The sequence below is a fragment of the Melanaphis sacchari genome, unplaced genomic scaffold, assembly GCF_002803265.2.
Source record: "Melanaphis sacchari strain LSU unplaced genomic scaffold, SCAv2.0 Contig249_pilon_pilon, whole genome shotgun sequence".
NCBI lineage: Eukaryota > Metazoa > Arthropoda > Insecta > Hemiptera > Aphididae > Melanaphis > Melanaphis sacchari.
This window is the reverse complement of record NW_020271124.1, coordinates 11,075-19,774: the sequence shown is the minus strand read 5'-3', so window position 1 is coordinate 19,774 and position 8,700 is coordinate 11,075. Positions and strand designations below refer to the sequence as shown.

Genomic DNA, 8,700 nt, shown 5'->3' with positions numbered 1-8,700 from the left:
CGCGGTGTACTTCGTTCAGTTGTGCTAGTACGCGCGACGATACGATAACCGACCGATGTACGCGTCTGATACGCGTTTCCGGCCACGAACGGAAATCGGGGACGTGGGGCTCGATCGAAAACGCGTGAACGTACGGATAAACGATTTTCGGTATCGTAAAGAACAACCATGACGATCGCGGCGGCGGACCGGAGGCGTCGGACGCGAATCAGGCGAAAACGCGCGCGGACGGGACGAAAAAGGCCCGCTCGGGCTATGGCGGAGAACAGACGGAAGAGGTCTCGAGGCCAGGAAAGCGGAAAAAAGTATAGAACAATAATAATAATGACTATGAGCTGGCGAGTAACCGATAACGACGGCTGGGAGATAACGATGAATATGGGAGAAGACGATAAGAAAAAGATTTTCGATTGTACAGTACAAACCTAGAGCACTCTGGCGACGAAGCTCTGAGTATATTATAAGATATAACCATCTCAAATTTACAGTCGGTATTCGTCTAACCATCATTTTCCGCTATAAAGTTTAAGTGTAGATTTTGACAACATTTGATATTTGTAAAAACAGCTATCATCATTAGATTTTTCTATAAAGTCATATTTGTTTGTTAATGTTTGAAATACTTATACATTTTTGTATAAAATGTAGAATGGAAATATATATTGGAAAAATTGAATTTATTTTATTTACATGCTTATCTATTACTCACGTTCTTTATTACAAAATTCTGTGGATCCATTGCTCTAACTTTAATAAATTAATAAAAACTTTATTATTTAATTCTGTTTACTTTTCACTTGATATAATAAATATAAAAATCAATCACAAGTATAAGTTCAACGTTTAAAACAAACTTTATAATTATTTTACAAATATTATAAAATTTAAACATTTTAGAATAATACATACCTCCGGTGCTATAATTTGATTTTTTGTAGTATGTATATATCTGTAAAATTATAATATATAAATAATTATAATTTATACATATATTAGTTTCCTTATTTTAACAGTAATTTTAAAATGTGTGTCAAGTTCTACGTGATAATATAATACAAATACTTTCATCAATGACGAATAATAAAATTAGGATTCCTGTTCTCTGGACTAAATTATCCGGCGGTCACTAATTAACTGTTACACTCAAACTGCTTATTACAATGATAATATGTGAATATAGAACTAAAATAAGTTATTTTTAAATTTTCTAATTATCGTCTATATAATATGATATGTATTAAAAATGTTTGCCTGACTGTGGTTTGTTATGGACAGTGATAGTTGTAAACAGTTATCTAAACCAAACCCTGATTATTTATAGTTGAATAATTTAAAACTTTGGTTAAGACATAATAAAGATAATATATATGTATGTCCATAGCGATTTTAAAAATGTATTAAATAACATACTACGAATTGCATCTTCCCCCAGTACGGATTCGCCCCACTTATTTTTTTGCTGGAAACAAAATAAAACACAATAAATTTATGATTTGTAATTTTAACATAATATATTAAAATTTGAAGAAGCCATGAAATTAAAAAAAAAAAACAGAAAATTTTCTCCTTAATCGTCATGGCATAATTTCAAAGAACAAGAAAAAATGCTAAACTACAAGTAGTAGAATGTGAGTTAAGATCACATTATTACTCATTATTCAAATACCTACCTAAAGATAAGAACAGATTCTTTTGTTTAACTTGCATCGTGTGAAACTTATTGAGAATCGATAATGATTAATACCTTGTTGTTCTAGTATCTTACTAGCAATAATTAGATACAATAAGTATTTATATTAAATAAGGTATAATACTTGATATATTATATAATTTTTTTTTTATCATTTGCAAAGCGTTAAAAAAGAATGAATACTATTAAAGCGTTAGTTTTTTAATATTCTAATCAGTTTCTAAGGTTTTCCACTAAATAATTTATAATATTAGGTATATTTTGAAAATTTAATTTAATGTTAATTAAGTTAAAATAATTTTTAATAACTGATGAGTATAACATTTAAGAAAAATTTACAAAGCTCACATCATTTAATTTATCTTCAGTTCTTCTACTTATAATTAGTGAATTAATTAATTCATTTTCTGAATTAGGACCACTACGATTTGGACTTTTACTCTCTGCAAATATGAGTTACCACACAATTAATGGAAAAAAAAAAGTTGTTAATTGTATTCATTTATATTTTATTATATATATATATACGATACACACCGTAGATGGTAAAACAGTATATTATATGTTTTAATATTACTTAAAGCGTAGTCATCCGATATATTTTAAATATATAAACTATAAATTCACTAAATTAATTACCGATTGCCTTTACGAGATTGTAACTTACAAATGGTCTGCCATCTACATAAATACATACATCAGACGTTTAATACTCTCTTATACTATATGCAGATTTATGTATCGCAAAATTTTAATATTAATATGTATTGAAAACAAATACGTAATAATTAGAGTTTTGAATTTGTAGGAAAGTATATTTTTTTTAACTGGTTATGAATTTGAATTATGTAACATTTTTTTCAATTATGAAACTTTTGTTCTGAATTTTTCAACATTTTTAAATTTTTGGGTCATAATTTCATTTTTATTTAATTTTTTCGTATTTTTAATCAAATTCTGTCAATAAACATTTTAGAGAACATATTTTTTATTGCACACAGGCTGTATGAACGTCAAATATATATTTTACACAAGCTGTATGCGGCTTAAAGTTAATGATTCGATAACATAAGGCAATATTACTATTTTTATGTGGCATATCAGTATATCATTCACGAATTTCTAGGTTAAATTGGTTAATTAATTATCTTAGTAGGTTAATGTCGTTTAGTACCATTTCGATGTTTGTGAGAGTACTACACTTTTGTCATTTTAAGTACATATTTTATTGCATTTTTTGAAATTTTAAAAGAATTTTTGAAGCTTTTCAAAGTTTTAAATTCACTTGCAGACCTGGTAATAATTATAAAGTAGTTACACCTGTTTCATATGATTGAATATATAATAAATATAACAAACATTGATCTGATAATACTTAATTTTAACACTATAAATAAGTGTACTTACAAATAAACCCCATTAATTTTAAATTATCTGTTGTTTTGTGTCCCACATAAAAAATATAGATAAGTAAACATAAAATTAAATTGAAAATTATAGAATAAGTAGGTAACCACTTTGATGTACATTATATTCCAAATGTTATTCATCAGTTATCAGCAAGGCTCGGGACTTGATGCGCATACATATGCATAATAAAATATCGATTTTTAATTTGACATCTTTATGGGTATAAAAAAAACAAATATGTGTCGAATCCGATTTCTTCTATCTCTTTCTCGAACAAATATGTAAATGCATAAAAAGTCCCGATCCTTACTTTTTCAGTAAGTCACTGTTATATTTATGTCCAATTTGAATAAACAAAAATAAACATTTGTAAAAACGATTCTAAGCAAAGATGATTTGTTCCTATGTATTTTTTAATATATTAATATTCAAATAAACTATTTAATAATAATTATAGAAATGTTAAGTTAAATTGATTTTTACCAAGATCATTATATATAAAAATATCGTAAGTAAGTAATATATTAACATGCGTCAGATGTTTCAAGTAGTCCTGAATAATGTTATTTAATTTGAAAAAAAATAATTAAAATTATAAATCTTCGTTTAAATATACAATTTTATCGAATTGAACTTAAAATATTACTTGCCTTACTTGTATTTTATTTTCAGTTTTATTTGTTTTTACAGTTATTTAGAAAAATACTGTAAGTCTTTTTATTTTTGATATCCCCAAAATAACCAAATGAGGCTAATTTATTTATTTACAACCAAAGATCATTCCGGTTATTACCTATGACTCTAAAAGGTGGTGACAACAAAAAATTGTTATCAAATCAATGCATTTATCACTTCACTTAGAATTTATGAAAAATCTAACTCAATTCGTATAATCCGTTTCAAATAATGTAAGGGCGTACTGCCATGGCCCATCCGAATGAACGCGGGACAACGTCTGGACCCTTCTCCCACAGTATAATTTTATCGATTTCCTATTTGTCGCCGTCGACGACGTCGTAGCAAACAGAAAATTGCCATTACCAGAATGGTCTGCAGCAGCGCTAAATGTAGCGAATGTTTCGATCCGTTTTCGTTTTTTACTGCCAGGTGCATAGTTAACGTTAAAATATGCGTAATTAACGTTATGATTATTAATTACTAATATTAAGTATCTCCATAAATAACTGCATTAAAAACAATTTATTGTAATTTACATTCCTAACATGTTAGACATAAACCGAAACATTTTTATGTATTTCTAACTACAAAATTATTTCTAATTTTCGAGATTTTGACAAATCTAAGAAAATTTAAATTTAAATGTTTAAGAAAAAACAATGTAAATATAAATTTTTAATCTCATACTTTAATGAAATTTACAACGTATGTGCTTGGAATCTTAAAACACACACCATTGCAAAAGCAATACGTTCGTCGCTTTACATAAAATCGAAAATATTATTTGGAAAACAAATCACTAATAGAAAAATAATATATAGTAAAGATTTAAATGTAGATACAGAATAAAAGCTAAATAGAATAGGTAGTTTAAATATCGTATAAGTATGACTAGCACACAAGTTTAGGTAATTTTATCATGGTTATGATATAAAAACGTAAACTGCAAAATATATAAAAAAAAATATACTGACATAAAAAATTATCTTACCTTGGCATCCTAAAAAGTAAAATAAAATAATTTTAACTTAATAAATATGAATACTTAAATTTTATTATAAGATAAAGCTTGAAATATTATAAAATATATTATTTAGGTACATAATACAATTAACAAATTTTATCATAGTTATGTCATATCAATTTGTAAAACGTATTAACTATAATTTACTGATTTTAAATCTATTACTTTGAATTTCTGAAAACAAATATAAAATCTGCATTAAGTTAATTATTTGATATTTAAAATTTTTTTAGTGTTACGTATATTTTAAATTATAATATAAAACACTATGGTGGATCGTGGTATTTATCATTTCAATATTTGGCGTAATTTAAAATGAATGAATTGTTAAAGTCTATGTACTTTTTATGTATTATTATTTTTTATTTAAATTGCAGACGACTTAACATTCTGTGTTTTATTTTATGTACAGCCATACAAGTGCATCGATATGTATATGAGTATAAACACCATATTATGTGTAAAAATTAATTGTACTGTGTAATTTTACAGTATCTTTGTATGTAAACCAAATAATATTTGAATGTAGTTATTGAGTGCACACACAGTCGTCTTTAGTTATGCAGAGATTCTTAGGAACACAGAGTTTTAGAGTTCTTAAACCATTAAAAAAAAAAAAAAGCTATTGTAAACTTATTGCATAAAATATGATGTATCATCCGAATTATATTATAATGAATTGATTTTTAAATACAGATTTAAAATGTTCAAGTATTTTAATATTATCCTAATATTTAATATTAAAATCAATCAATATAATTTATATATCCAAAATAGTAAACTAGAGTAAACAATATATATAATAACTATATAATATATAGCAACTATAATTTATTTATTTATTAATTAAAAATTATCGGATTATGCCCTTTGAATAAATATAGGTAAATAAATACAAATATCGGAATATAATACTATAAGTTGTGTGAATAACAATAGTTATAATAATAATAATAATAATACAATAATGAAATTCAAAAAAAGCTAAATTAACAGTGATGTTGTGTAAATTTGTGTTATTTCATTTTAAAATAATAAATCTATAATCTAATTTTTACTTAAACCTTTTAATCCCTAGAAGTCAATTATTCAGAAATACAATATTTATATACTAATTGTAGTTTTTACCTTTATGGATTTTGGTAATTTCAGTTGCACAGTGGCTTATATTAATTATAAAACTTAATATTATTAAAACTTTATATGAAATCATAGTTTTATGCTTAGATAATTAAAAAAAACGAGTACAAATTTTCTTTACGAAAAACAAACCGAAAATGATCGCATTCAGCATACGTACTATGATAATATATATACCAAAACAAAGCCTATTTATTTTGGGTTATATACATTAAAATGAATAAATAAATATTTTATGTATTTATTTTAAAAACATCTGTTTTAACAATCAAAATGAAATAATGTAATGTGAGGTGGCACAAATATAATAACTTAATTCATAATGTTAAACGGTATACACGTGTAAAAATAAAATTTAAAATATGAAATAAATTGAAGCTAAACTAAATTCTTAAACTCTTAGATTTTATTAAAGGATATGATCAGTGATATTATATCAAATTTTGATTTACATTATTTGGTTCAACAACAATTAAAAAATCTTGATAAGCCACAGCTTTTTCTCCACTCACTTACAAAAGTGACATGACTATAAGCTGTTATTAAATTTACATTCCTAATATTTTGACACAGCTTTTACTATTTTTATTTTATAGTTAATACCAAGAGAATAACAATGATATAAGGTTCATATCATACACACCAATTAACAACTTTTTACCATTATTATCGGTTTACTGGTATTTGTTTTATATATATTCTCAGTTTCTAAATTAAGTTTTATAGCTTATATTATGTATTATATAGTAATACATATAATTTACATCATTTATTCAGTTTTTTACATTAATTATATTGTTTGATTTCTATAATGTAAGCTAAAATAAAATTTAAATATTCAAATATATTAAATATGTACATGGGAATTCTAACGAATCATAATTTAATTCTATTACAATACAATGATATATTATTTATGCATATAAAAATAAATATAAATATAATTATATGCAATAACCTATATCTACAGTTTTATGTTTTACATTTTCTTATATAAAAATTTGGGATTAATTACTCTTTGATAGCAGCATGTATAAACAACAAATGGTATATTACTTTATTTGCATAAATTGTGGTTAACGTGACATAATATAGGTTACCAATGTTATACATTTTTTGTATTTCAAAAAGTTATCGTATAAAATATAAACTATTAAATAATGTGTTGAAATAAAAAGAATAATTAAAAAGCGCGCTAAATTGTATTAAAAAAAAAAATATTTAAATCAAGATACAGATTTTCCAAGTCGGGTGTTTTTCGGTTTTTATTATCTTTATTGTTTCTGAAAATCTGTAGTAACATAAGTACTCAGGCCAATCATGTCAATAGCTTGGATAAAAAATTTAATAGGAGTACTTTTCGTTTGTAAAGACCATGGTATAGGTAAAAACGGGTAAGACTATGTTTACCCAATTATCACTTTTTACTTTTTGCCCAAATATTTACAAAAAAATATTAAATACATTAAAGCGAAACTCAAATTTTGAACTGATAAGATTTACTTACGAAATGTATTTAAATATATAAGTTATTGCTAATTAGTCAAAATTAAAGAGTTATTTAATCTTAGCTCTTATTTAACATATATGAGTTATATAAAATCGCTAAAACTACTGATAATCTTAATAACTTTTTATAAATTTCGCTTTTTTATCATTCATAAATATATCTGATTCAAAAGAAAACCATAGATACTTTTGACTATTATTTATGAACAGCATTAAGTGTAGAAAACCGAAATATTATCCAGATGTATATAATGAATCATTGATAAGAATTTATCTAAATAAAAATTTTCTTCAGGGTTTTGATTAAGACATAAGATAAATGAGCTTTGTGCAGATACAAAAAATAAATAAAGCAATTATTTGTATACTTGGGACGAAAAACGAGCTTAAAGATTCATTAACTTTTTTTATTTACAATTAATCAGTTTTTTTTCTCTAAAACATAAATTAGGTAGCAAATATAAATTACACCACTGATTTATAAATGTTTTCAAATTAGTACTATTTACTTTTATTGAAAAATATACACAATAAATATTGTTTTTGAATGCATGTTTAGTTTTAATTTGATTCATCATTCAACACAGTAATTACATAATATAATATGTAGATAAGTAAAATTATTAATATCAATTATCTAAAAATATTTTTCAGTAATAAATAATCAATGTTGGCGTTGAAATCTATTTTAGTAATAAAATCTTTACAAAGCTCAGAATTTTGAAATATATTTAGTCCGCTGAAATGTGTAAAAATAGGTAGTAAAAGTATCAATAAACATATTATAATATAATATTCAATTATACATAGCATGTACTTAATGTACTGAAATGTATATAATAATTCAACTCAATACAAATAATACATAAAAGAATAAAATTATAAAATACTTCCTACATATTATATTATAGCCTATAGGAAACATAGCAATTCTATGGCCGGCTGTAATACACATTTTTATGTTCACATACATGTATATTATATTATTTGATCAGTCATACGCCAGTTGAAGCCTACAAACAAGTGCAGTGGGTCAATATTTGTACATATTGTACACGTTATACCACAATGAAATTTTAACCAAATTTTACTTCATTAATATTATTTATTTTGATTTTATAAATTCAAGATTTTAATAATTTTAAAACAACCGATATTCGGTATATTATATCATGATGTGGATATTATAAATTATAGCATAATTATCTTATATCGGAATGTATAAAATGGGCGATACACGATTCCGCAC

At 24.5% G+C, this 8,700-nt stretch overlaps 2 long non-coding RNA genes across 2 annotated transcripts; both read right to left on the bottom strand.

The window, feature by feature from the left end:
* Positions 1 to 1,379: 1,379 nt before the first annotated feature.
* Positions 1,380 to 2,435, bottom strand: LOC112594928. The gene is made up of 3 exons (XR_003114678.1): positions 2,330 to 2,435; positions 2,039 to 2,133; positions 1,380 to 1,459 (listed from the first exon to the last, which is right to left on the bottom strand). It is a non-coding gene; the product is annotated as an uncharacterized LOC112594928 (long non-coding RNA).
* Positions 2,436 to 3,103: 668 nt separating this feature from the next.
* LOC112594927 lies at positions 3,104 to 6,090 on the bottom strand. Its single transcript, XR_003114677.1, has 4 exons — positions 5,931 to 6,090; positions 4,968 to 4,976; positions 4,770 to 4,778; positions 3,104 to 3,124 (listed from the first exon to the last, which is right to left on the bottom strand). It is a non-coding gene; the product is annotated as an uncharacterized LOC112594927 (long non-coding RNA).
* Between the last annotated feature and the right edge of the window lie 2,610 nt (positions 6,091 to 8,700).